Source organism: Schistocerca piceifrons, chromosome 8, assembly GCF_021461385.2.
Source record: "Schistocerca piceifrons isolate TAMUIC-IGC-003096 chromosome 8, iqSchPice1.1, whole genome shotgun sequence".
Lineage (NCBI taxonomy): Eukaryota > Metazoa > Arthropoda > Insecta > Orthoptera > Acrididae > Schistocerca > Schistocerca piceifrons.
This window is the reverse complement of record NC_060145.1, coordinates 84,865,493-84,888,440: the sequence shown is the minus strand read 5'-3', so window position 1 is coordinate 84,888,440 and position 22,948 is coordinate 84,865,493.

The window sequence follows — 22,948 nt, the reverse complement described above, 5'->3', positions numbered from 1 at the left end:
TGAGAAGTCGAAGTACTCCGGCTGGAGAGGGAGAGAGAGAGAGACTCCGAAGTGTAATTTCCATTTTGGCTTCCGGGTGTTCCGAATATTTACGCCGCCGCTTCTGATGAGTCGCGAAATGGAAACAAATGAATGGCAGTGGGCGGAAATGAAATGCGGAAGTTCCATGGTGGCAGCGACGACGAATTCGTATTCCGAAACGTCGTTCGTGGATCCTCAGCGAAAATCAATGTCCGCAGGGAATGACAACTGATGGCCATTTCTCAGCGAGCGGCGTAGAAACATTCACACTCTACGGACTTTACAGCACCCTCATTGGCATTGTAGTGAGAAGGAAGTGCTTCTCTGGTCGGTATCACTAACCTAGTGTCTTGCTGCTGCGGTAAGTCCCTCGTAGCACAGACAGGACATCACACACATCCATGCCCGAGGCAGGATTCGAACCTGCTATCGTAGCAGCAGCGCGGTTCCGGACTGAAGCGCCTAGAACCGCTCGGCCACACCGGCCGACTGTTATTAATACGATCCTATCACTAGTTCAGAAATTTACATGAAGATTCAGCAGTTTGTCGAGGCAGCCGTAATTCTAGGTATTGTGAGGCGCGGTGTAACAACTTCAGTGCTAAATAATAGCTTATTGTCTTGCTTTAAGAGAGTGTAAGCCAGGCAGCAGCAGCCAGCTGAGACACAAGCGACAACAAGGTAGTAACCGATTTTGTGACCTTTTACAAGTTCCTAACCCATTCTGAATTGTATAATTTCATCTGTGTGCTTTGGTAGTTCGGTTTCCTGAGTTTCTACGAGTTAATTTCGTATTTAATGGACACAGTTCTTTAGTTTTCGTTTGTGTCGGAACGTAAACCGATTTAGTGACCTATTAATGGTTCCTAAATGTGGTTTGGTAGTTCACTTTTTGAATCTCTTCATGTTAATCTAATTTCCTCGACACGGTTCATCCCGGTCGGGGCACACATTTTCAGCTGTCCACATCGAGCTGTCGGCAGCTGAGGTTGTCAGTCAGTCATCATTCATCCGTTTTCGTCAGTGTCTACAGTAGAGCTCCGTAGGGTGTGTTGCCAGTCCTTTGTTTGCCTGTATAGCGTTCTCCCTACTCTTTAGTGTGGATAGGGACTGTGACTGCTGTGTGCAGATGAGGCCCAGTTGGTGACACTTCGCTCTCTGCTCCAGGCTGTGGTGACTTCGGATACACAGCTTGAAGCTGCAATGGATAGCAATCACTGCTGTGTACTGGCTGTGCCCATCCAGCAGACGTCCACAACGTCTGAGTCCGCCGATCGGCCTGCATCGGTGACCAGCCCAGTCATTGCATGCACTTTCACCACTCACATGTGGTCATGTGGGAGATCACCTCGATGCATAGCAGGCCGCGAAAGAGTTTCCACTGGGCCGCAAGTAAACCCTCCCTGGTCAGTCTGACCAACAGGTTCCAGGTGCTGTCTATGGCTGATACTGTCCATCAGACTGTCCTGCTTCAGATGGAACCTCTCAGCCTGCAAGATCTGGGCAATCACAGAGTGTGGGATTATTGGTAGTTAGGAGCGTTAGGAGGCCCCTTAGGGACAGGGTCGCCAATGCGTGGAAGAGAGCCAGTATGCGCTCTATATGCGTACCAAGTGGAGTCATTCCAGACGTGGAAGGAGTCTTTCCGTACGCCATGAAGAGCACAGTGTGCTGCCAACTGCAAGTGGTGACTCACTTCAGTACGAAGGATGTGTGTCCTTTCGATCGGATAGGATTCCGTCGGGTTTCAAGCGGCTATCAGAAGTGGTAAAGGCCGCCAGTCTTGCTCGCGAGATAAATGCAGAGCTCACCCCTTGTAGCCTAGTCGGCAGGACCGTTTTCCGACTGCTACAGAGCCGAGTGGAGGATCTGGATCAGAGGCTCAGACGCTTCTGAGACCTTGTACGCTGCAGATTTCGCTACTTGCGCAATAGGGTGGTTGCTTTTATGGTTCCGCTAAATAGATTAGGAGTCCACTACACGCAGGAGGTGTGTGGCGTGGACAGGGCGGTTTTTTTAGATTAGAGGGTCTCGCGGAAACGCGGTAGGGATTTCAAAGCGTGCAGGTCGAACACCGGAAGAATGTAGATCAAGGAACCATCGGTTTAACAGTTGTAAACTGTCTTAGCTGCGTTGGGAAAGTGTCAGAGCTCCAAGCGTTAATAGAAAGCATTGATGCTCAAATCGTTACAGGCACTGAAACTTGGCTAAGGCCACAGATAAGTTCAGCCGAAAGCTTTGCTAAGTACCTAGCGGTGTTCAGAAAGGACAGGTATAACACAGTTGGCGGTGACGTGTTTGTTGCTGTTAGAAGTAGTTTATCTACTAGCGAAATCGAAGTGGATAGTTCCTGTGAGTTAGTATGGGTGGAAGTCTTTCTTGGAAACCGGTATAAAATAAGAATTATATCCTTTTACCGACATACCAACATAGATGATACAATAGTTGAAAGATTAAAAAAAAGAAGAGTCTAATTTCAATCAGGTACAAGACTCATACAAGTATAGTTGCTGGTAATTTCAATTGCCCTCGGTATATTGGAAGAAAACACATGTTTAAATCCGGGGATACGCATAAAATACCATCTAAAATTGTGCTAAACGATTTCTCTGAAAATTATTTTCAGCAGTTCGTTCATGAGCCCACTCGAATAATAAACGGTTGCGAAAACACACCTGACCTCTTACCAACAAGTAATCGTGAGCTAATAAGAAGCATCAAAACTGAAACAGGGTTTAGTGAAGACAGGGTTGTCGTAGCGAGACTGAATACAGTAACTTCAAAATCTTCAAATAATAAACGAAAACTACACCTATTCAAAAAACAAGATAAATATTCACTTGACGCCTTTCTGAGACACAATTTCCATGTTTTCCAAATTAACAATGTAAGTGCAGAATAGAGGTTCCTTGAATTCAAAGAATTAGTAGCGACAGAAGTTGAAAGATTTCTACGAAATAAAATAACAAACGACGCAGCTGATCCCCATTGATACAAAAAGCGAGTGACAACACAGTCGCAGGAACAACAAAAATGGCATGCCAAATTTTAACGAACGCAAAATCTTCAAGATTGGCGATTTTTTGCAGGCGTTCGAAATTTAGAGCGAACTTCAATGCGAGATGCTTATAACAGTTTCCACAACGAAAATTTGTCTCGAAACCTGGCAGAAAGTCCCAAGAGATTCTGATCGTATCTGAAGTACGCTAGCGTCAAGACACAATCAGTGACTTCTCTACGCGATAGCAATAGAAACAGTATCAACGACAGAGATACTAAACAGAACCTTCCGAAACTCCTTCACCAAAGAAGACGAAGTAAATATTCCAGAGCTGCTGACATGAGTATCTTTTAGAAGTAGGTATCCTCGGAGTAATGATGCAACTTAATTCACTTAATAAAAGCAAGTCTTGCGTTGCAAACTGTATACGAATTAGGTTCCTTTCTGAGTGTGCTGATGGCAATAGCTCGGTACCTAACAAGCATATACAATGGCTCGCTCGGCGAAAGATCCGTACCCACAGACAAGAAAATTGCACAGGTCACACCAACAGTCAAGAAGAATTTAGGAACATATATTGTGTTCGAACATTATGAATTATCTCGAAGAGAAGGGTCTATTGACACAAAGTCAACTCAGATTTAGAAAACATTGTTCTTACGAAACATAACTAGCTCTTTATTCACACGAAGTGATGAGTGCGGTTGACAGTAGATTTGCAGAAGGCTTTTGACACTGACCTCACAAGCGGCATGTAGTCAAACTGCGTTCTTACGGAAAAGTAGTTATGTGACAGGATTCGTGATTTGCTGTAAGAGAGGTCACAGTTCGTAGTAACTGACGGAAAGACTTCGAGTAAGACAGAAGTGATTTCCGGTGTTCTCCAAGGAAGTGTTATAGGCCCTCTGCTCTTTCTTATCTATGTAAACAATTTAGGAGACAATCTGAGCAGCCGTCCTAGGTTGTTTGCAGATGATGCTTTCATTTAACGTCTAGTAAAGTCATCAGAAGATAAAAAATGGCTAAAAGATTTAGGAAACATGTCTATATTGGGTGAAATCGGGCAATTGGCCCCAAATAATGAAAAGTTTGAGGGCATTCAAGTGAGTACTAAAAGAAATCCGTTAAAGTCAGTCAAATATAAAGGTCTGAAGTACAACTAAATACCTACTAATTACTATTACGTACAACTTAAACTGGAAAGAACACACAGACAAAGTTGTGGGGAAGGCGAACCGAAGACTGGATTTTACTGTCTGAACACTTACAAGATGCAACAATTCTACTGAAGGGACTGGCTGCACTACGCTTGTCCACCCTCTTTTGGAGTTCCGCTGCGCAGTGTGGGATCCTTACCAGATAAGAATAACGGAGTACATCGAGAAAGTTAAAAGAAGCGCAGCACCTTTTGTATTATCAAGAAAAGGGGAGGGAGCGTCACTGACAGGATACAAAATTTTGGGGTGGATATCGTTTAAACAATTGCGTTTTTTTGTTGAGGTGAAATATTCTCACGAAATTTAATCGCCAATTTTCTCCTCCGAATGCGAAAATACTTTCTTGAGCTACATAGGGAGAAACCATCATCATAATAATAAAAAGGGCAATCAGAGCTCTCACAGAAAGACAGAGGTTTTCGGTTTTTTCACATGCTGTTGGAGATTGGAATAATGGAGAATTATTGTGAAGGTGGTTCGATGAATTTTCTGCCAGGCACTAAAATGTGATCTGCAGAGCATCGAAGTAGATGTAGATGCGGGTGGTGGATTTGTAAGCGGCTTTTCATGTGTATGCAATAAAAATGCATGAGGCATGAACGTGAAAAGTGAAATTATAGGAATGAATATTCCTAAATTCCCTAGTACCTGCCTAAATTCCGGAACAAGAGAAAACATACCAGTATTTTCCAAAGAAGAACCCTTACAAATGATGTGCAGTTAGGAAGTATTCAGCACCCGAGGCGCCGAGTCTCGCAAGTAGAAGGCAAAAGGTTAACAAAAAGCAGAAGGGAAGGGGGATGGGGTGTCCTTACGAAGAAACGGGTGTGTCACAACTGTGACTGCTGTTCGCCTCAGATGCAAACCCTAGATGAGTCGGAGCAAGTGGAAAACCGTAAAATGTGCCATCAGTTTCGCATCGCAGCAGATGTACCGTGCACATAAGCGCTAGCAAGTACCCATAGTGACCGTACCGTACACATAAGCACCAGCAATTAGTGATGGGTCCTGCCGACCGGTTGTAAGAGTAGATTTTTTTTTTTGTCATCAGTCTACTGACTGGTTTGATGCGGCCCGCCACGAATTCCTTTCCTGTGCTAACCTCTTCACCTCAGAGTAGCACTTGCAACCTACGTCCTCAATTATTTGCTTGACGTATTCCAATCTCTGTCTTCCTCTACAGTTTTTGCCCTCTACAGCTCCCTCTAGTACCATGGAAGTCATTCCCTCATGTCTTAGCAGATGTCCTATCATCCTGTCCCTTCTCCTTATCAGTGTTTTCCACATATTCCTTTCCTCTCCGATTCTGCGTAGAACCTCCTCATTCCTTACCTTATCAGTCCACCTAATTTTCAACATTCGTCTATAGCACCACATCGCAAATGCTTCGATTCTCTTCTGTTCCGGTTTTCCCATAGTCCACGTTTCACTACCGTACAATGCTGTACTCCAGACGTACGTCCTCATAAATTTCTTCCTCAAATTAAGGCCAGTATTTGATATTAGTAGACTTCTCTTGGCCAGAAATGCCTTTTTTGCCATAGCGAGTCTGCTTTTGAAGTCCTCCTTGCTCCGTCCGTCATTGGTTATTTTACTGCCTAGGTAGCAGAATTCCTTAACTTCAATGACTTCGTGACCATCAATCCTGATGCTAAGTTTCTCACTGTTCTCGTTTCTACTACTTCTCATTACCTTCGTCTTTCTCCGATTTACTCTCAAACCATACTGTGTACTCATTAGACTGTTCATTCCGTTCAGCAGATCATTTAGTTCTTCTTCACGTTCACTCAGGATAGCAATGTCATCAGCGTAGACTATCAGAGTAGACTACCCAGTCGATATTTTCTTCGTTCAATACGTTATTCAGTTGAACGGAACATCATAACTGAACTATGCGTCCACGTCAGCTATATGAATATTTCCACTCGCTCTACCTCTTTGACTGTTGGGTTGGATTGTTTGGGGCAGGAGACCAAACAGCGAAGTCATCGGTCTCGTCGGATTAGGGAAGGATGGGGAAGGAAGTCGGCCGTGTCCTTTCAAAGGAACCATCCCGGCATTTGTCTGGAGCGATTTAGGGAAATCACGGAAAACCGAAATCAGGATGGCAGGACGCGGGATTGAACCGTCGTCCTCCCGAATGCGAGTCTAGTGTGCCAACCACCGCACCACCTCGCTCGGTGCCTTGACTGTTCCCTCTTGAGACACAACCGACTAGCATAAGCTTCTGACAGTTACGTCAGTAATATGAGTGTTTTCGCTCAGTCTCTAGCTTTCAATGATTTTTCAGTCCTTGGGCTATGCGTGAACTGTGACTATTGTTGCCAATTATTTTTTTTTTTTTACAAGTAACGTATTTTATGGAGAAGTGATTAAATAGTATTTTTCTAGCAATAAAATACTTTAAAAATATTTGATTTATTTACATAAATATGAACTTTCGTGCTACCGGCATTAAATTAGGATGGTTTTATATGGTCACAAATTGGTGTTAAATTACCAATTTATGTGTAAGTAAATGAACAGTTGCTTTAGAGACGATAAAGTTTTTGGCAAGATCGCCAATAATAACTTTTATTCTCGATCACCAGTTTCGGTAACCAATGTTACCATCTTCAGATCTCGAAAGATAGGTTATTGCACTTGCCTTAATACCCGTAACGTTGATTAGATCTGTAGACAAAAAGAATGTTCAGGATTCTGCGATGTGAATGTAAAAATGAGTCGTTCCTCATCATTCGATTTATTGTGCAAAATGATACATGAAACATGAAAGTAGCTAATTTATTATTAGTAAATCCGCTATTCGTACACATTAACGACAAACTGAACAGAACGCTACTTATTGGCACTCAGTAAACAGCAAATATCAGAACGGCAGTAACACTGACGACGTGCGATAACAGAGTGCAGTCAGCAGTAATGATTTAACATCACCGAAACGAGGGAAGGTTTCCTTTCAGATCTGAATGAATCCGACGGAGTAGACTGTTAGTTGCTCGCACAGACTGAATTCACTCAAAAGAAAGAATGAATAGCCCAACCGTAAAGTAAAACCACAACTGGTTAAATCGATTATTTTCAATCGGTTGTTCAACAGACCGGTTTGATTGGAAAGAATGAATTAATAATTAGCCCTGTGAGTACTAACAACATGAAAAAATATATGATCTCATCAATATATATGGCATATTGATGAGATCATTGACAGTGAACCAAAAATATGTGTGAGTGGGTTCAGAATGAAACCAGTGGGGCAATACGTACTTTTGATATAAATTTATTAAATGTAAGGCCTACTTTCGGTAGTTGTTCAACACTACAATTTCTTTTAGGCATTATGAGTTGTTGGAAGTTTCGAAATATGGGACTGTGTCTAGGAAAAACGCCAAGTTGCACATGAAATGATTGGTGGTAATAAACTGTGTGTCACAATGATTCCAAGCTGAAACCACCTCCTTAAAAGAATTGCTTTTTTACTTTTTTCCAGTTACTTCCTTTATTCCTTGCTTACTACGATAATAAAGATTAATTTTGTACAAAATTTTAAAATTATTTTCCAAAGTAAAACCACCACCTCAAAAAAATGCTGATTGTTTACTTTTTGACAGTTTCTTTCTGTATTCGTTGCTTACTATGATAAAAAGATAATTTTATAAAAAAAAATTGAAATAGATTTTTCTCATGTTTTTAGGACTCAGAGGAGTAATTATTAAATCATTCATTCGTCAAACCGGTCTGTTGAACAACCGCATGGAAACAACCGATTGAACAATATACTGTATATTACTTTGAACGCAGTATGTGACTGCTACAATGCACTATTACTATACCACGAGACGTCTCTGTTTTGCTGTGTCATGTGTGGTTTCATACGAAAGTGACTGGTACTTCAAAACAAATTAATAAAATGGCGATTTGAGGCAAAAACCACTGATGACCAAAGGGTTCTGCCGGCCGGAGTGGCCGAGTGGTTCTAGGCGCTACAATGTGGAACTGCGCGACCTCAATGGTCGTAGGTTCGAATCCTGCCACGGGCGTGGATGTGTGTGATGTCCTTAGGTTAGTTAGGTTTAAGTAGTTCTAAGTTCTAGGGGACTGATGACCTCAGAAGTTAAGTCCCATAGTGCTCAGAGCCATTTGAACCATTTTGAACCAAAGGGTTCTGATACGTAAATTTTCAGCAGAAGAAGTCGACCGTTTTTCAGCAATGGACTGTATCGAGTGTCTTCGTTCGGTTGTTCCCCTCACTGCTAGTGTAGTGTGATAACTAGCCATATTTGTCTGAACTGCACGACACGTGATATACGGCAGTCGGAGAGCAACACGTAGTCCATAAGCTCGCAGTGTGAAGAAGGGGAATGCTCGTACCCGACGACAAGGGCACGTTTCTCTCGGGAAGTTATGTTGTACAACAGCCACGACGGAGTCCTCCGCGCGACAAGAAATGCCCCGGTGCCTCAGTGCATCTCCTTCTCTCTCCGTCTCTCTCAGTGGAGTTCCCAGGCGCGTCGCTTGCCGCGACATGTTTACGACGTCTGGCGCAATAACGAGGTGTTACGGGCCGGTGTGTGGGGGAGGGTGATTTAGTCGGCACTCTGGCGGCGGCCCCCTGCGGCTCCGTCTGGCGTCGCCGCAGGGTGGCGGAATGACACACACACACACACACACACACACACACACACGAGAGTCTGGAGCGAAGAGGCGACGAGATTAAAATGAAGTGCGGCAGGTAAAAGTTTTCTGTAACATCCACGGCGCCCCACCGCGCACGAAACAAAAATTCGGAAGAGGCCAGAGAGAGAGAGGGGGGGGGGGGGGAGGGATGGAGAGTGGGGGACGGTTTTTTGTGATCAGGGCAGGCGGCGCGGTCACTGCTGGTGACAGCTCGTTAGCAACTTGTTAATTAAAACAGGGGGAGCGGCCGGCGGGCTGCTTCCGTACCGACGGCCAGCGTTGCAGTGGTCACTTCCCGGAACGGTCGTTAACTCTCCTATCACCAGCCGCAGACATCTCATTTATTTGTTTCGCTTACGCAGACAGAGGCGGGCAGACGAATCTTCCAATAAAAAGGCGTTTCATGGGCGTATCATCAGTACCAAGCGACAGTTGTAGATTTATTAAAATCTGACGCACCGTATCAGTGTACAAGGGTAATATCTCTTTTACAATTTGTTATGTCACGACAGTAGAAAATGTTAATAATTTTAATTACATGTTGTGCATTCCTAACGTATCGACTCCACATCGACCAGTGCAGCGCCGCGAAATGGCACCGAGAAGGCGCCGTTCCGCGCGCCTGTGGAAACGGCGGGAATCGCCACACCTTCAGATGAAAGAGTTCAAGCACCCCCTGTCAACACTGACTTAACCAGCCGTCCATCGCTGCTCGGCCCCAGTTCGGACGCAGACTTAGCATCAGTACCGAGTAATAGGAAGACGATACTTAGCCTGCGTTCTGAGAATACTAATAGTGTGTAAAAGTAAATGTACGTTGGAGGCAGAAGAAGCACACCAAGCCACCTAATAGTGAGGTCTTAACTCACGCTTCTTTCAAAAGTGGTTCAAATGGCTCTGAGCGCTATGGGACTTAACATCTGAGGTCATCAGTCCCCTAGAACTTAGAACTACTTAAACCTAACTAACCTAAGGACACCACACACATCCATGCCCGAGGCAGGATTCGCACCTGCGACCGAATCGGTGGCACGGTTCCAGATTGAAGCACCTAGAACCGCTCGGCCACCACGGGGTTGGTTGTTTCTGGGGGAAGAGACCAAACAGCGAGGTCATCGGTCTCATCGGATTAGGAAAGGACGGGGAAGGAAGTCGGTCGTGCCCTTTCAAGGCAACCATCTCGGCATTTGCCTGGAGCGATTTAGGGAAATCATGGAAAACCGAAATCAGAATGGCCGGACGCGGGATTGAATCGTCGTCCTCCCGAATGCAAGTCCAGTGTGCTAGCCACTGCGCCACCTCGCTCGGTCACCGAGGCCGGCCTGCTTCTTTCATTTTTAGAAACAAAGTATTATACTAATCTGCAAGAGTGATGTACAGATTTTGGATTCATGGAACCGGCCGTCGTAACTTCTCTCGTTCCTCTTTTGAGCCGTCCGGGGTGGCCGTGCGGTTCTAGGCGCTACGGTCTGGAACCGCGTTACCACTACGGTCGCAGCTTCGAATCCTGCCTCGGGCATGGACGTGTGTGATGCCCTTAGGTTAGTTAAAGTAGTTCTAAGTACTAGGGGACTGATGATCTCAGAAGTTAAGTCCCATAGCCCTCAGAGCCATTCGAACCAATCTCGTTTGAGTCGGTCCTGACTCCCACGGTAGCCGACACAGCATGTCCGATCAGAAAATGTTAATAATTATAAGCAAGGCGGCCCGCGTGTGTGGCAGGGAAAGTTAGACAGGATTGGGGGGGGGGGGGGGGGACAGATTAAGCTTCTCGAAGCAGCTGGACACTGTCTGCTACTTTGAGGCTCGTCAAAGACACCTGCAAGCAAGACACTTGACACCTTGCGAGCAGCGCCGGGGGTCGATTTTTGAAAGCATCTGACATTCTGCTAAGGGGTTTGATCTGACACGTCAATAAACGTGAGGGTTGGTAGAACAATAAACGAACTGACTAAATGTAATAATTTGTTACTTCAGCGCATCAGAAGTGCAAGTTCCATGAAAATTACCAAACCGTCCTGACCAAGGAGACTTCCACCCTCTCACCTCCGCTATTAAGTTTGACAAACAAGTAAAATAAACCCATATTGTCGTTAACGTCGAGACTGGGCGACATAAATAAGACTGAAGCCATAAAAATAAGACAGTCGTACGGGACCTGACAGTTGCGAATCGGCTTTCAGATACCACTGAGCAGACGGTAAGCACAACATCAGTGAGTCTGTTACTTCCAAAGCGACATTTAGGGATTATTCTTCCGTACGAAAATACATGAAACTGCGCTGGTCATATCTGACATGGCTGCAAAACAATGCAAGCATCCTACCACCCCTTACTGTCGCATAGTAACTGTGGTGGTTTGGGTAAGTGATCGGCCCTACTGAGGGGTGGGTCGAACACTGTTACGTTTTCATTCTGTTAACAGCACCAGCCGTTTAAGCGACAGGTTTTAACAGGCAAACGCCGATCACACATAAGTAAAGCCAGACAATAATGCACACAAACAATTGGTGGTTGTTGTAGTTGTGGTCTTCAGTCAAGACACTGGTTTAATGCAGCTCTCCATGGTATTATATCCTGTGCAAGCTTCTACATCTCCCAGTACCTCCTGCAACCTACATCCTTCTGAATCTGCTTAGTGTATCCATCTCTTGGTCTCCCTCTACCGTTTTTACCCTCCACGCTTCCCTCCAATATTAAATTGGTGATCTCTTGATGCCTCAGAACATGTCCTACCAACTGATCCCTTCTTCTAGTCAAGGTGTGCCACAAATTTCTCTTCTCGCCAATTCCATTCAATAGGTTGCAGTAAGTACTGGGAGATGAAGAAGCTTGCACAGGATAGGGTAGCATGGAGAGCTGCATCAAACCCGTCTCAGGACTGAAGACCACAACAACAACAACACCTCATTAGTCATGTGATCTACCCACCTAATCTTCAGCACTCTTCTGTAGCACCACATATCGAAAGCTTCTATTCTCTTCTTGTCCAAACTATTTGTCGTCCACGTTTCACTTCCATACATGGTCACACTCCATACAAATACTTCCTGACACTTAAATCTATACTCTATATCAACAAATTTCTCTTCTTCAGATACGCTTTCCTTGCCATTGCCAGTCTACATTTTATATCCTCTCTACTTCGACCATCATCAGTTATTTTGCTCCCCAGATAGCAAAACTCATTTACTACTTTAAGCGACTCATTTCCTAATCTAATACCCTCAGCATCACCCGATTGAATTGGACTACATTCCGTTATCCTCGATTTGCTTTTGTTGATGTTCTTCTTATATCCTCCTTTCAAGACACTGTCCATTCCGTTCAGCTGCTCTTCCAGGTCCTCGGCTGTCTCTGACAGAATTACAATGTCATCGGCGAACCTCAAAGTTTTTATTTCTTCTCCATGGATTTTAATTCCTACTCAGAATTTTTCTTTTGTTTCCTTTACTGCTTGCTCAATATACAGATTGAACAACATCGGGGAGAGGCTACAACCCTGTCTTACTCCCTTCCCAACCACTGCTTCCCTTTCATGTCCCTCGACTCCTATAACTGCCATCTGGTTTCTGTACAAATTGTAAATAGCCTTTCGCTCCCTGTATTTTACCCCTGCCACCTTCAGAATTCGAAAGAAAGTATGGCAGTCAACGTTGTCAAAAGCTTTCTCTAAGTCTACTATTTTCTCAGATAAGTCGTACGGTCAGTGTTGCCTCACGTGTTCCAACAAGTGGTAGACCAGTTAAAATGAAACTGAAAAAAGTAGATGAAACAGAAAATTAAATCAGATAGTCAACACAGTACAGAAGTTGATATAAGCTAAGCGCAGTATTATCAGTGCAACTAACACTACAAGATGATAGCCTTACAAATGGCTATCAAAAGCGTATATGTGCTGCCTCAAGTCAATTACTTGAAACTGCAGCGAGAGCAATTGGCACTGTGGGAAACAGTAAATTCAGCTCACTCTGTGGCAATATTGAAGCCCAGAGTCCAGATGCACTTGCAGTAGTCCAGACAAAGTTCCTCATGCACCTTGCATTAGTGCTCGTAAAAGTTAGATAAAAAAAAGGTTTTCGGGACGTGTCAATACAGAAATCTCAACAGTGGAAAGATTTGTTGACAGTGTGTTACGAGAGCAGAGAAGATTCCTTCGGGCTTAGGCGTACCCTGGTACGAAATACACAGACTTGTCATGTTGCGCCATGCAGCGACTTTCGTGTCAGCTGTGACCATACGAAGGTGAGGAAAACACTCTCCTAAAAGCTCAACACGAAACCTACTATCAGTAGCGCCAAGCTAACGATACTCAGTCGCGAGAATGTGCAATCCACGAAGGCAGAGAGAAGACGACTAAGACCACGCAGCTGTTCAGATTCTATCAGCGATAATTTTTTCCTGTGTTGAATCGGTGCAGCTTTACTGCCATTCAGAAAATAAGTTCAGCTCGCGGCCAAACGCTAGCCAGACTCCCAATGTCCGAGTTGCTCCAACGACTGCCGACCGACGAAACACCACGAGATACTCCAGTGCCACCCACTTCAAACTTCTGAAACCAGATCACGCTAGTCATATTCACGACATGTTGCAGAACAGTCGTTAAAATGACCGTCATCAACAATTACATAGATTCCAACCTAATAAAACACAAAGATGACCATCTTCTCTTGCTTATTACTTTCCCACCGTGTAATTCATCCTATCGTGAATATTACAGCAGTTATACACTAAAACATCAAGTGTCGTTACGAAATACTTTAAAATAAATAAAACATAAATATATTGAAACATGTATGTGACTGTAACACATTAAAGAGGTGCACAAAGTTCTACTCTGTAGCGTAAAGCAATCCATTCGTAGGTAGCACACAGCAGTTTCGGTTTATGGCCATTTTACATAATGGCTCATTCAGTGAACTAAAATAACACATAATTTGGCACAAAAATGCCATTTAGGACTATCCCAAATAAGATTTAGGAATAGCTTTCAAAGTACAAGATGTAAGTAGGCTGTTCAGGTTTTTATGTTGGTAACGCCACGTAGCGCTCTGTATGAAAATCACTGGCTGTGCTGTGTGCAGTCTGTGGCTGGTTGACATTGTTGGAATATTCGATATTGTAGTGTTGCGCTGTTGGATGTGAACAGCGCGTAGGGTTGCGCAGTTGGAGCTGAGCCACCTGCAGTGGTAGATGTGGGGAGAGAGATGGCGGAGTTTTGAGAGCGGATGATCTGGACGTGTGTCCATCAGAGACAGTAAATTTGTACGACTGGATGTCATGAACCGATATATATATATATATATATATATATATATATATATATACTTACTTATCGCGAATGGACCCAGAAGGATCACGCAAAGCTTTCTGACGTCGTTTCTTCCATACTTCTTTCATTCGTTCTCCATGTTTTCTTTTTCTTTCTTCTGTCCATTTTGTTCCTGGTCTCTTTAGTGCTTCCTTCTCCGACAATACAATCCACTTTTCCACCTTATTTCTAAAAGTTTTTCTATCTTTGACATCTTTAAGTTCAATATTTGCTTTTTGTAAATCTAATTTTACTTGGCTAATCCATGGTGTTGTTGATGTGACTTTTTCTATGTAAGTGAGAATTCTGTTGGTGAGTCGTGTGGGGGGAAGTCTAGTGACATGTCCATCGGTTCGTGACATCCAGTCTTACAAATTTACTGTCTCTGATGGACACACGTCCAGATCATCCGCTCTCAAAACTCCACCATCTCTCTCCCCACATCCACCACTGCTGGTGATAATAACTTTTGAACACTATTAAGGTAAATACATTGTTCGTTCTCTATAAAAATCTTTCATTTGCTAAGTATGCCTATCAGTAGTTAGTGCCTTCAGCAGTTAGAATCTTTTATTTAGCTGGCAGTATTGGCGCTCGCTGTATTGCAGTAGTTCGAGTAACGAAGATTTTTGTGAGGTAAGTGATTCATGAAAGGTATAGGTTATTGTTATTCAGGACCATTCTTTTGTAGGGATGATTGATAGTTAGATTGCGTTGCGCTGAAAAAGTATTGTGTGTCAGTTTAGTGGTGATCAGAATAGTAAAGAGAGAACTGTCTGAGTACGTTCAGTTTTGCTCAGCTCTTAGAAAATCAAATAACGTAAGAGGTTTATCAGCACAGTAATTCATAAATTTTCTAAGGGGATGTTTCAAAGATAACATTTTTGAAAGATAAGACGCTTTCGCTTTAGGTCCTTTCTTTATAATCACGACTAGTTTCTCTGCGTTTTAGCTGAATCATCTAGTGATGCCTGTAAAAACTGACAGCCAAAGGCTCATGTAACGCAATAAAACACAACTAAAACGAAAAGTGTATATGGGATGAACATATTCACAAAATTAAGTCATGTTCCGATCGAGAAAAGAGAAAGGGATGATGGAGCGTTCGTATTTAACAATTTTTCGCTAGTTAGAAGACGTCAAAAATAGGACAGGGACATGTACTGCATCTACTATAGCCATTATGAAACAAACATAGGAAACATATTCGCAACCTCCAACATGCGAGCATGTGGAACGGAAAGTTACATTGTACTTCTTCCTTAGACAGACACTCTAATATCGTATTTATCCGCCAATATCAGGCTCGCAGCTTTCAATTAAATGTGTCCCCTGTACGGGAATTAGCAATAAGTGTGCGAGTGCGGTCAGTGACACATGGGCAACGCCATATGGAAGTCTGAGTTTGGCCGTGCAGTGAGCGTGGATATCCGAAATTAAGTCGACCGTTCGTGACAAGCGGGAAATCCTAGTTCGTGTCTCGGTCCAGCACAAATTTTCAATGTTGTCATTCCGTGCTACAGTTGGAAGCTGCCTGTATTCGCAGCTTCAAATACATTTTCTATATTTCATAACGGCTGCAGTCGCCGCAGCGCCATTTCCTTCGGCTACACGTACTTGTCCGAACGGACATTGCATAATACTTCTTACAAACACAGCCACTACAATATCATACATTCATTTCATTTGATAATAGGGGACGCCACGGCCCAAGTGGGACAATTGATCCCGTTAGTAGCTAAGGAGCAAGCAGTGAGGACGTATCAGGCTGACTAACTTCGCCGAAATAAAAAGAATCACCATTAGATGCACGTACGTTCCACGCAAAGTAGTACATAAAGCTAGCTGGATATCCCCAGACGGAAGTGCGATGCGCCAGATCAACCATATTCTAATAGACGGAGGACGTCATGGAAGTGTCGATCTTATACGAACCTTCCGCGGTGTAGATACGAACTCAGATCTAATTTTGGTGGTAGTCACATTACGTCTGAAACTATTTTCCTTTGACGAGGATAATTGGAAGGTGTTGAGACTGCAAAGAGATATCAAGGTATAAATGCAGAATACCTCACAACAGTGAACAGTCCTAACAGAATGGAAGGTGTGTGGTTGGTGTTACTGCCTGCAGTGCTACTGAGTACAAATAAATAGCTTGTTCGCAATCCAAAACGCAAGAGTAAGCTTTGGTTCGATCAAATATATCAGGAATCTATAGACACCGGACCAACTAAGAGGCTAAAATGCAAGAATTACTTTCGGAAGATGCAAGGATAGCTTATTACGAGGTGAAGTGTAACACTTATTAGTAGAGCTCTTGCTATATGACTGCTCGTTGGCTGTATGCTGGTTCATGATATATTTTTAATTTTAATTTACCTCTCATGGGTAGGACAATGACAAAACGAAAACGCTAAACGAATAATTTCATATATGACACATAATTTCATAATAACAAAAAATACATAAGTCGGCCACACCGTCTTTAGCGAGAAAATCGTCACTCATTCTTTAATACTCACTTATCGTCATGCATGAATTACTCCACTAGAAATTTAAGGTAGGCCACTGCTGAAGGTAGATAACCTCTATCAGAGAAAAGATTCTGGGCAAAAATGATGTACTATTGGCGCCAAAATGAAGTGCGAACTGAACTCACAAAGAAAGTACCAAAAATAATTAAATTTCGCGAAAGAAATTTCTCGATCTACCATCCGATACGCAATCTGCACTCTTTGAGCTAAAAGTGGAGCTTATAACTCGGGAAATAGCTACATGAACTGATGGTTCCTGTTGCATGCTCACTACCACAAAGCAAAATTTCACAAACACATTTCAGAGAAAACTATTGCAAATAAATTAAAACCGTAACCTGTACCGATGAAGGTATGTTGCATGCGTGCTATGAGCGTAACCTGTCGTGAATTTTAGCCATATTACCTCATTTCTATCTCACCAAATCTGCGAGTTGCTGTGCTCCCGCGTCCGGTCCGTCTCATGGCTGGCCCCACAATGCTCTCCACGCGCCAAAATCCGACCAACGTTCCTATTCAAACGCGGTGGTGGGGAGACTCACCTCACCCCCGCACCAACTATGTAACCTACCCTCGTGTCTGTTTTCATCTTTGCCTGCTGCTCTGGTCTACCTGCAGTTATTCTTGTAATGTTGACAATGACTGCTATTCGCTTAAACTGTTCCCTTTGGTCCATGCTCCCGCTACATTTGACTTCCGTTCAAACGCATGCACACTCATACAGGATGGAACAAGGAGTATACATATAAGCGGCGTGTGACCTCTTTGTGAAATGATGAAAAAAATAAACAAATGCGTCAAAAATTCCTTTCACCCAGCGAAGTATTGAAGCTGCTAGCACTCAAAGAAAATCTTATATCTCGATATAGAAAACATAATTACTTCCTACTGTAAACTGAGGCAAAACGAAACTAACGCCTCACTCTGACATTTAGGTTCTAAAAGTCTAAAATTAAGCACCTAAAATAGTTGCTGTCAGTTCCAAAAACAGGTTATTAAAATCAGAAATAGCTGACCAAAATCTTTTTAATGTCTAGAAAGATAAACAGATTGACAAAAATCCACATTACATTATTAGCCATGTCCATAATTACAGTCACTGTAAATAACTAACATTTTCCCCAAATTTTCCGTTGAGAAACTGCATCTCTTGTCTGTTAATAGCGTCTGATATGCCGAGAATGAGCGTTCTACGTCAAAAGATGTCACCGGAACATATTTAAATGACGGTATTAGTCGCAATGGGAGAGCACACTCATATTCTGTTGATTTACCTGACAAGAAAGCCACAGTGGAGAGGGTGGTCAGTCCTGTTTTTCTTTTGTAGCGCTATCTTTAGTTTCTCACTAACTTTCACACCAACCTGGCATCAAGTTCATTTCTTTTTTGTCACCTCTTCCATCAATCGCAGTTGAGTGTAGACTAATTTCCCTGAACACTCTAGAGTTTTAATAACAGAGTCCAAAAATACGTGATGAGATTTTATGTATGCAGTGTCGTTGAAAATTGTTGGGTCCTTTAGAAGATCTTTAGCTGAAGTAATGCTCACTGGCTCCTCCTGCAATTTAAGAACAATGTTCTTAACGTCTTCCGAATACTCTCTATAATATTCCACGGCTTCTAGCAGCGTTCCCCAGCGAGTTAGTGTGTGTTCTGGTGGAAGTGCTGCGCTGGGAAGTTCCTCTCGAAATAACTGGATTCTTGTAGGTGCTTTAATAAAAACCTTTCTTAAGGTTGAAACTAGCATATTTACGTGCAGAAATTCGAGACGTTGTGGCGTTCGCTGTGTTATTCAGTGGTTTGGTATTTAACTAATTTGTAAATGAAAATGATAATCTTATTTTATTACATTGAGTAATTACAAAATAATTTTTCTCCCGGCTAAAGATTTGGTCAAGTTGCTAAAGAACTCCAAGTTAACATCGTGTTAAAGTGTTGTCTCTAAGTTGTCTAAGTGTCACTAAATCACAGTTCATACAACAGATTCTATACGACTATTGATTATGGTGGAAACAGTTATCTTCAGCAAAATGATCATTAAAAACCACCGAATATCAGCCGCGCACAGCACTGGCGTATGTTACCTGAAACAATATTCTTCGCAACTCGTGCTTCATTAATTTCGGCTCCATACATCAGCTACAAAAGTTTGTTATAAGGATCGTGCTATGAGCACAGTTTTTAAAGAACCAATCTGATACGAATTATTTTCATTAAAATGAGTTCGGGACCACCGGTGCACATTTATTTTTACACATTTTTATTACCTTCGGCATTTATGTCTGCAGAGTTGCGTTATTTGAATTTGCCGCTGAGATAATTTTTAAGATGGCGGCAGACAATTGATAGAGACTTTCTATTGTTAGAGCAAATAGTATAAGTATTTGAAGCTTATTAAACTTTACTTTCGTATTGTGCACTATTTAGACTTCATCAAGCAAGCATTTGATTTTTTTTCTAAGGAAAACACAGACAAAAAAACGCGATACAAATCGCTATCATCAATGGCTGCGCTCCTTGCAGCGGAAAGAAATAATTAACACAGATAATGCTTACTGAGAGGAATTAAAGTTACAGATAATTATTCACTCATATTTATAATAATAATTAACTCTATTCTCAAGTAATAATTAACAACTAATTACAAATTCTTAACAGACCTCAGTTTGATATGCGTCTTGCGTCTTGAACCTACAAAAGCCAACCAACAAAAGGTAAAAACAAAGGAAGACAAACGCAGATCATAAAAGGAATTTACCATTGTCTTTGTATGATACATATCGATATGTCCAATTACATCATAAAATATTATATAAATAATTAATATTTATCATCGTTTTCACTATTTTTTCATATGTCGAATAGATAATGTTTATAACTGTTAGAGACATAATTTCCTCTCGTCGCACTGTAGCTAAAATTTTACTCGTGGATGTTACAACGTATCGTCTCAGCTGCTCGATTCATGGCATGGGCAAGTCGTGTGGTATGGAGCAAGGCTGAGTAAATTTCTTGCAACCATTTAAAAGCGTCAGTCAAGTATGCAGCTGCTTCAGTGTATATTACAAGTACTTTATTTTCATCTAACTGTTTGGGAAAAGTACTTTGAGTGTTTAATTAACAAAGTGAGGAATTGTTTCCTTGTTAGTCTTTTTAGCTCCTTGCTGCAGATCAGATGGGATACAGAGCGAGTGTCTAGATCTAACTTTCCAGCAATCAAATTAGAGACATATCGACTTTGTCTGATCGACAGAGATCCATAGGTATGAATCTCCTATATCTTCCCTTATCCTTCTCAATGTATTTTAATATAAAGTACCTAAATAATTTTTATCCAGGGTGGATTCTGATGGAATGCTGCGGTGACAGTATTTATCTAGAAAACTTTGAACTGGCTGTTTTCAACTGCATTGCATGGTACGTTTACTGCTACAATGCCTCGACACCGTTAAAGACGTAATTCGTTTTTGTTTAGTGCATTTGGTTTAGTCACAAACGTTTTGAGCCGTGCGTGGGTCGTGTTCGTGCCATCTCTCTCTTTAACATTCTGTAATTGAATTAACAAAACGAGGTGGCAGTACAGTAACTGTACTGCCACCTGGTTTTGTTAATTCAATTACTGGTGTTACTCAGTTGCTGCCTTGCCTGCCCGTGAGCGGCAGCAGCAGCGCTTATCGATATATGCCCCGCCGTATTACCTCTGCTGGACTGCTATTACTTTCCGGTTGTCGTGTGTTGAGAAGTAGGTTCGTAACTGGCAGTGAGTTCCAACGCGCCAGCGGTGGAGTTCGCACCTGGCAGTCCGACGATTGGGGCGCGGTAGGAGTCGATCGGGTTGGAGCGGCAGTGAGGTTCGGAGAGCCATGGTTCGGCCGACCATTGCCGGCACACATGGTTTCAATAGGGACGGTCCTGGTTGATCGTCGGTTGGTCGTCTTACCGGACGGCGTGACTGCTCGCCGATCGTTTATGGGTTGGAGATGTGTGCATCCCAACTCGAGGTTCGTCCTGCATAGTCACTGTTTTTACCATTGGTCGCGTTCTTCGTCCTAGTGTTTGTGATACTGACTGTAGCTTGTGATGTCGACTGCCCAGTTATTTTAGTGCTGTTTCCGTGCTGATGTGTAGCAGTTGGTCGGTTGACGCAGTCGCGACGTAGCACCAGTGGGGCATGCAGCGACAGGAAGGTGCGGATAGCCATCACTTGCCCGACGATTGCCGACACAGATGTTTTGAGTGGGGACGACTTTGGTTGACCGTGGGTGGTCGTCTGTTAGACAACGTGTATTTGGCCGGCGATTGCTTGCGGGTTGGCTGTGTGCGCCGACTCGTGGTTCGTCCTCGTTATTGCACAGTCACTGCCGTGAGCATCGTCTAGTCCTCGTGCAGGTGTTCGTGGGGCTGTGTGTAGTTATGTGATTTTCACTGACAAGTTTATTTAAGTGTTGTCGGCGTAGTGCCTCTGAGTTAGTAGGTCGTTTGACTAAAGGACGTGGTTTTTCGGGTCGTCCACCCCTTATGGGTTGTCCGCGATCCGTTTTTTTTTTTCCCCCACAGTCTGTGCTGTCAGCATCGGTGGAATTTTGGTGCAAGTGCGGAGCGGAACTCACCTTGAGTATTGGTCCCCTTGAGCATTGGTCCGCTGACTGTCGGTCGGTTGGGCTGTTGTCGGATCGTGAATGCTTGGCCCGACTGCCTGTCTCCCCTAAGCTAACGTTAATATTTCAAGCGCAGACCGACGCCTGGAAACTTCTGAGCGCCATTGGCTGTACTGCCTTTTCTTATTGGTTCAAAATGGCTCTGAGCACTATGGGACTTAACATCTGGGATCATCAGTCCCCTAGAACTTACAACTACTTAAACCTAACTAACCTAAGGAGATCACACACATCCGTGCTCGAGGCAGGATTCGAACCTGCGACCGTAGCGGTCGCGTGGTTCCAGACTGAAGTGCCTAGAACTGCTCGGCCATTTCGGCCGGCTTTCTTATTGGTGTTTGATTGTGTATTTTAATGGCTCATAGCCGATGGTTTGAATTTGCATGCTTTTAGTTGGGCTTTAAATAATGAGCCTTCTGCCTTTTGAATTGTGTTAATCAAACATGGGCTTTCAGCCGTCTTAAAACTAAAATTCCGTACTTGTTAAGTCTAGGTTGTTTGGGCCTTCAGCCTCAATTAAATATTTTTGGATAAAGCTTTGGGCCTTAAACCTTTTGAAAATTTATTATAGTTGTGTTTTAAATCATGGGCCTTTAGCCGTTTTAAAAAATTAAGAAAGTTGTGCCCATAAGCAATAAGAGTGTGTGATATATTCAGTCGATAGTTAATCTCGGAAATTTACGCTGTAATGTTCGGGCAACTAAATAAAGTTATGTGTGTTCGAGTGTAACTGACAGCCGCTCATTTTTGGCCCCTTTAAAACAATTCCAACTACCTGTTCTACCCTGCGGATTTCACTCGGCGTTTCACGTTTGTTTCAAGTTTGACTTTTTTTTTTTAAATTTGCCTGGTGTTTAATCCCTTCAACCTGCTGACTTAAATGAGACCTTTATTCAGAACGTACCTAAAAGCTAAAATGAGAAATACTTTCAGGAAGAATTTACGTACGAGATCTACTTAGCAAAATTAACCTACATTGAAGGTTAGAAGAAATATTTTTGGATTCGCATGTGTCTGGTCCAAGTTAACTCGGGAAAAATAGTGGCGTCACTATTCTCTGAGTGGGCGTAGCAGATGAAAGGTTAACATTTTACTTATGTCTTTGTTGAACACAATACAATGAATAGCTCTTCCATCTGAAGAGAAATCAGGAAATTCTTGTAACCGCTGACGAATCAGAGATGATTTGGAGCTGGCTACTTTCGGCATGCTCGACTTTCCACAAACACACTGTCGCTGTGAAATATTTCACCACACTCAAGCAGCACTCTGACCGACTGGATGAAGACAGTGCAGGTGTTTTAAACAGGCTGTTCCGACAGGGCAGGAAGGCGCCGGAGGCAGATAACAAGGCTCTTCCGTGCCCTGCCGGCCTTTCCCTTTATCTCACTTTGTTTGTGATTGTTCTTTCTGTTTGCTCGGGGCGGACGTCCCATCGTCCCATGACGCTTGTTCAAGTTTATCGTTAACCCATTAACTCAGTTTTTCCTTTTACTACAGAGGGCAGCAAACCCTCTGACTGGACACGC